Genomic DNA, 6,386 nt, shown 5'->3' with positions numbered 1-6,386 from the left:
GGTTATATAAGAATCTGTGTCCCTCTTAGCAGTTACCTGTTTACCAACTATTAAGATAGGATACACATTTTGGTGATAATTTGGCACCCCAGTTGTTTCTAAACAACTTAGAAATGGCAGTTTGTCATCCATACTTACTGGCTCCCTCACCTTCTATTTCAAACCTTGCCTCAATGGACATTTGTCTGCTATGTGTCCCCTCTGATTACACTTAAAACATCTAATCCCTAACCATGCACTTGAATTAGTCATTTCCCCCGTCACTGGGGTACTCTGTTAGAATGGTTTAGACTGCGCCCACTGGTCCCCTTATGTCCATGTGTAGCGCTGGGTATCCCTTTCTTATACACTGGTGCTCTGCTTGTCAGGTAGAGATCCTCTTTTCTCCCCGACTCCTCTGCAGAGTTACACTCAAGGTCTGCTAAACAGACCCTTATGTCATCAGGCAAAACACTGAGGGCTTGTCCCCCCACTAAAAGTTCTGCCAGTCCCTCAAAACTGGTGACCTGACATCCACTCACCAATCTGTGAAAGTAAGTACTTAAGTCAGCAATATAATCACGTGTACTTTCATCTGCCTTGCTTCTGCATTCATGAGACTTTTCTCTGTATGCCTCAGGTGTAAGTTTGAAACAGTCAAGCAAGCAACATTTCACTTTGTCATAATTCAACCGATCTACATCATTTAACTTTGCTACAGCCTGAACAGCTTTACCATGGAGTAAGGGAGTCAGAAGCAGAACCCAGAGCTCACGATCAACATCATATTGTCTACATACCCTCTCAAAGATATGAATGAAACTATCAAAGTCATCCCTATCCCTGTACTGAGAAAAAAGTTTACTGACCTTTATGGCTTCTGGGATCTGGTTATTCCCTTCCCCATTATCTCCATGACCCTACCGAAGAGTAAGTAGCTCCACTTTATGCCGGTGCTGTCATTCATTCTCCTCATGCTGTCTATTATTGTCCTCAGCTTCTAAACACCTCGGTCTCTCATCAGTCTCCAGCTGTTCGGTCTCCAGTTCAAAAAGTTTGATTTCCAATTCATGTTGATGCTGTTTCTCCTCAGTCTCCAGTTCATATCGGTGCTGCTTTTCCTCAGCCTCCAGTTCATATTGGCACAACTTCTCCCTTTCCTCAGCATCCAGCTGTTGGACTTCCAGGCACAGTCTTTCTAACTCCAGAAGGATTCTCAACTCCTCTGAAGAAAAGGTGGACTGTCCTTTCCCGGCAGACTGCACATAACCAATACCAAACTGGATATCCTTGAACGGCTGGTCTGAGCTGTGGCTGCAACTAAAGCTGCAATCATTCTTTCCTTGGTCAGGTTGGCATACACCAATACTCTGGCTTCACATTGTCTTCTAGGTCATCCAGAAGGTTATCAGAAAAAGATGTGGATACGATGATGTAAAAATGTAGTTTCCTCCTCCACTCTGACTATATCCCTGATAAGTTCTGTTCTCATACCCTTGGATTAGAATGGTTCTGAGAGATGAAGTGTTGGGTTTGGATCTGAGGGGGTGGGTTTAGCTTCAGAGTCATTGGATCCATCTCTTCCTGTTGGAGCTTTGGCCTTATTTCAGATCTGATTCTCCTCTTGAGACTCGGATCTGGTGGTGGCCATGATCGACTTTCCTTGGAAGATTTGGCTCCTAGGGAGTGGATCAAGGCTTCTCCTGGGCCCTTAGCCTTCAAGGTGGTAGAAAAGTGTTTTTCTCTCCAGAGAGAACTGTTTTCTCATATTTCAGATTTTACCCCTTTATTCCCATCAGTTTCAAGCTCTGAGTCAGTCAGGTCTATTCCACAGACACAATCAGTTGCAATAGGCCTTTAGACATTTCCAGTAGAGAAATTTCCCCCTCTCCTCTGACACCTCTCCAGAACATCCCACAAAAGAAGATGTGTAAAAGGAGACACACAGACTCCCCACTGGAGTCTCTCATGGAAGACACCGATTTTGATGAAGGAGAAGGATCCTCCAGATCCCCACTGGATGACATCTCCTTTGAAGATATTCTAGAGATTTTGAAGCAGAAAGGTGGTTTGTCATCCAAAACCCATTCTCGCAAAGAATCGGTGCTCTTGCAGGCTTTTGTTTCTGACCCATCTATGCCTTGGATCCCCCCCCCCCCAGGAGATAAACTAATTCACCTGGTTTCCCAGTGGGCATGGAAGGAGCCAGATACTGTCGAGCCCATCCTCAAGCACCCTGACAAGTTTCTAGCACCTCCTGCAGACAGACCCCACCGGAGCTAAAGGAGTCCCAGTTGATGCTGTGGTGGTAGCAGCAGCCACTAAGAAAGAGCTAGCAGAACAGAAATCTGCTGTCCATCTGTCTAACCAAGAGTCTAGAGCATTGGACAGATTTGGAAAGCATTTGCCTCAGCTACTTTTACTCTGAGGTCATTGAACTATTTGTTGCATTTTACTAGACTTCAGAGAGATTTGACTAAGGAACTTTCAAATACTTTCCCAGAGTCCATGTCTGTTGAAGATTTCACAGGAATATCCTGCCAACTGGCCACTCATTTACCCATATCAAAAGCATTGAAGCATCGATGAGGTTAATCTCTCACACAGCTAAAGGTAACTCACGAGCAGCTGGTTCAGGCATCCCCATAAGCAGACATGCCTGGATGTGACTATGTGATTTTGCAGAACCTTTTAAGACATCCTTTATTAACACCCCATTCAATGGCACTTCCATGTTTGGGCTATCAGTGAAGGATATGCTTACCTGCATCAAAAAAGATGGAAAGACCCTGTCTGCCATAGGAATCAAGTTTTCTATGCTTCAAAGGACCTTCTCTAGAAACCAGACAGGCAGTAAGAAAATGTTCCACAAATCTCAGGGAACCTTCCAGGATTTGCGTGGGAAAAATTCCCTCCAGAGATGTTGCCCTAGAGGCAGAGCAAGCCCACAAAACCAGGGCTTTAGGGATTCTTTTTCAGACAGACCGTATCAGTGCTTCTGATGTGCTGCCTGTCTTATTCTGGAGGCAGTTGGGGGTCAATTCTCTTTGCACCTGAATGTCTGGACAAACATCACAAAAGATCTGTGGGTGCTAAGAATAATATGCGGAGGTTATTGCATACCATTTTCCCTTGTTCCTCAAGGTCAGAGGAAGAAACTTCCTGACATTCCACCTAGTCAAAGGAAGGCAGCAGCACAAGAAATCCAAAAGCTGCTAGACAAGAGTCAACGAAAAGGCCCCTTCAGACCATATAGGATTCGGGACTTACTCACACTTCTTAGTGCCAAAGAAAACAGGGACCTCAGACCCATCTTGGATCTAAGCAAATTGAACCAGTACATAAAGAAAGCAAAGTTCTGAATGGTCACGGTTCAGTCCATTCTGCCCTTTCTGCACACAGATGATTGGATGTGCTCTATAGATCTTCAGGACAGGTACTATCACATCAAAATAGACTGATTATCCAGAAGACATCTCCAATCTCAGCTGGGATCCAGTTATTATCATACCAATTGAGAGCTCTGCTCTTTGGGCTCACCACAGCAGCCAGGGTGTTTACTAAATGCAGGCCGTAGTCACAGCTCACTTGAAACAGAAGGGATTCCAGGTGTTTCCATATCTAGATGACTGGCTCCTATCCCCCTCTTCCAGGCATCAACTTCAACATGACATGGACTATTTGATCAGAGCCTGGAATTCATCGGGACAGTTTTAAACACATCTACACAAATAACATATTTGCCTATCCACCACATTACTTCTATCAGAAATCAGGTTCAGGCTATTATTTCTCATTCATCTCCCCCAGCAATGTTAGTGCTTCAAGCACTTGGGTCAATGGCAACTGTCATAGTACTACTTCCTCTGGTATGCTTCATCATGTGAGTTCTACAATGGACTCTAGCTGTGCAGTGGTCTGTTCTACATCAGCCCCTGTCTTTTCAAATAAAACTCACCCTGATTTGCAAGCAACACATTCGCTGGTGGATACAATCAATTGATCTTTTTTTGGGCAGACCATTTTTTCTACCAAATCCAACAGCCACAGTGACCACAGATGCCTCTCAACTGGGGTGGAGGGGCATTTCCTGGGAAGAACTGTCCAAGGCATGTAAACCCCCCCCAGACCAAGCTGCATATCAATGTCTTAGAAATAAGAGCAGTCCTTTTAACATTGCAGGCATTTCAAGATGCTCATCCCTTAGGGAATACTGCAATTCAGACCAACAACATGTCTGTAGTCTGGTACATCAATAAGCACAGAGGAACCCTGTCTTACCTCATTTTCAGAGAGGCCACGATGATTTCAAAAAGGGCAATCTCATCAGATGATTTTCTTATTGTGTCACACATCCTGGGGACAACCAGTGTGCTTGCAGACAAACTAAGCAGAACTATTCTAATGTCTCATGAGTGGTCTTTCAATCTATTGGTAGCAAATATGATTTTCAGGCTTTGGGCAGACCTTTCTGTGACCTATTTGCCACTCCTCTCAACAAGTGCAGTGAATACTTTGCTCTGATCCCCCCCAGGGGGAGTCACCAAGAGATACTCTTCTTCATGCTTGGCCCTCATGTCTCCTTTATGTTTATCATCCTCTTTCACCCGATTCCAAGATTTTTGCAGAAAACAAGCAGGCTGAAGTGCTCAGTAATCCTCATTGCCCCTTCTGGCCTCAGCAAGTATGATTCCCATTTCTACTGTCTCATCTTCGGTATCCTCCATGGATACTGGAATCCCACTGGGGATTCAACATCCCAGCATTCAGGCCCTCAACTTGACCAGATGGTTTCTCCACTTCCAGTAATAGCTACACAGTCCAGGCTTTCTTCCCCAATTCATAACATTATTTTGGCTTCATAAAAGGATTCTACCAAAAAAAAGTTTATAGAAGCAAGTGGAAAAAGATTCTCTCTTTGGGCATCAGATGAGGACATTGATCCTTTTTATGCACCTATTTCAGCTATTCTTTAATTTATTTATATACCAGGAAAGTCCAACTTGACATCACACTCCAGACGCGTGCCTTTGTAACATGGGAGGAAATCCACATGAATGCAGGGAGGACATGCAGACTTCACACAGAAGGCACCCCAGCTGAGAATCAAACCAGAGAACTTCTTGTTATAAGGCACCAATGCTAACCGCTGCACTACTGCACACTGCATGATGTGTAGAGTGGATGGAGCAAGCTCCTATTCTATCTCCCTATTCTAAAAAATAATACAATATGTGGTTCCCAGATAAGGGACATATCAGATATTAAACTGATAAGAACCGATACTACACTTGATCTTAGCCAAAAGGCTGAGACGCGGTAATTTCTGATAACACTTTTCAAAGATGGTGCTAGTTTCTCTTCAATTAAACTTCAGTTGGCAGCAATTTCAAATTTCCACACAAGGAATAAGTACATTTCCTTAGCTTCCTCTAGATTGTGAAAAGCATTTATGAAGGGCATTTTTTTGCTAAGGCTTCCAATAAAAGATTCCTCACAACCTTGGGATCTTACACTTGTACTCAAAGGTTTGACACAAAAGCCCTTTGAACCTTCAGACAAAGCTGACTTAAAATTCCTGTCATGGAAGGCAGTCTTCTGGATAGCTATAACTTTGTTAAAATAATTTCTGAACTCCAGGTTCTTTCAGCAAAAACTCTTTACGTTATTTTCCACAAAGATAGGATTTCTCCGCGGACTAACCTTTTTTTTTTACCTAACGTAGCTTCTGAAAGCAACATTAACCAATCATTCACTTGCCAGTTTTCTTTCCAAATGTTGCAAAAAAAGAGGGTACATGCTACACCTCATTGATGTCCATAGACAATTAAAGTTTTACCTTCACAGGACAAAACAGTTTAGAAAGGCAGACCAGCTTTTTGTGTCCTTCTCTCCAAATCTCCTAGGCCAGTCAGTTCTCTAGCTAAATGAATTGCAGACTGTATCTTGGATTTACTCTCAGAATAGTATGGTGTTTCCAAAAACCTCCACAAGCTCACTCAACTAGATCTATGGCTGCATCATTGGCTTTTTGGTCAAGAACATCTGTTGATGACATTTGTGCAGCAGCTACATGGTCCTAGGCTCATACCTTTATTTCACATTACAAATTGGACATCATGTCTCGAAATAGAGCCTCTTTTGATTTGTCAGTACTCTAGAATATTCTTCCATGAGGACCACCCACGGTTAACGTAGCTGGGGACCCTGTCCCGTAAGTGAGAAGAAGGAAAAGGACATCAGATTTATAAGTTATGTACTCATCATAACTAGGCATCTGTGTTGTTCATTTTCATTCTTCCTCAACTCCCCTCCCATCCATCCCCAACCTTTTTCTTCTTCTGGATGGACCTATTGGACTGTATTTGGAACCTACAGTTCCAGGTTTGAGCCCTATCTTTTCTATC

General features: G+C 43.3%; 1 non-coding gene across 1 annotated transcript; it reads right to left on the bottom strand.

The window, feature by feature from the left end:
• Window positions 1-5,105: 5,105 nt before the first annotated feature.
• On the bottom strand, window positions 5,106-5,300 carry LOC122800567. Its single transcript, XR_006364588.1, has one exon. It is a non-coding gene; the product is annotated as a U2 spliceosomal RNA (small nuclear RNA).
• Between the last annotated feature and the right edge of the window lie 1,086 nt (window positions 5,301-6,386).

Source organism: Protopterus annectens, chromosome 4.part0, assembly GCF_019279795.1.
Source record: "Protopterus annectens isolate FY-2018-M chromosome 4.part0, PAN1.0, whole genome shotgun sequence".
NCBI lineage: Eukaryota > Metazoa > Chordata > Ceratodontiformes > Protopteridae > Protopterus > Protopterus annectens.
Note: the sequence above shows the minus strand (reverse complement) of the source record. Positions and strands in the feature narration are given on the sequence as shown.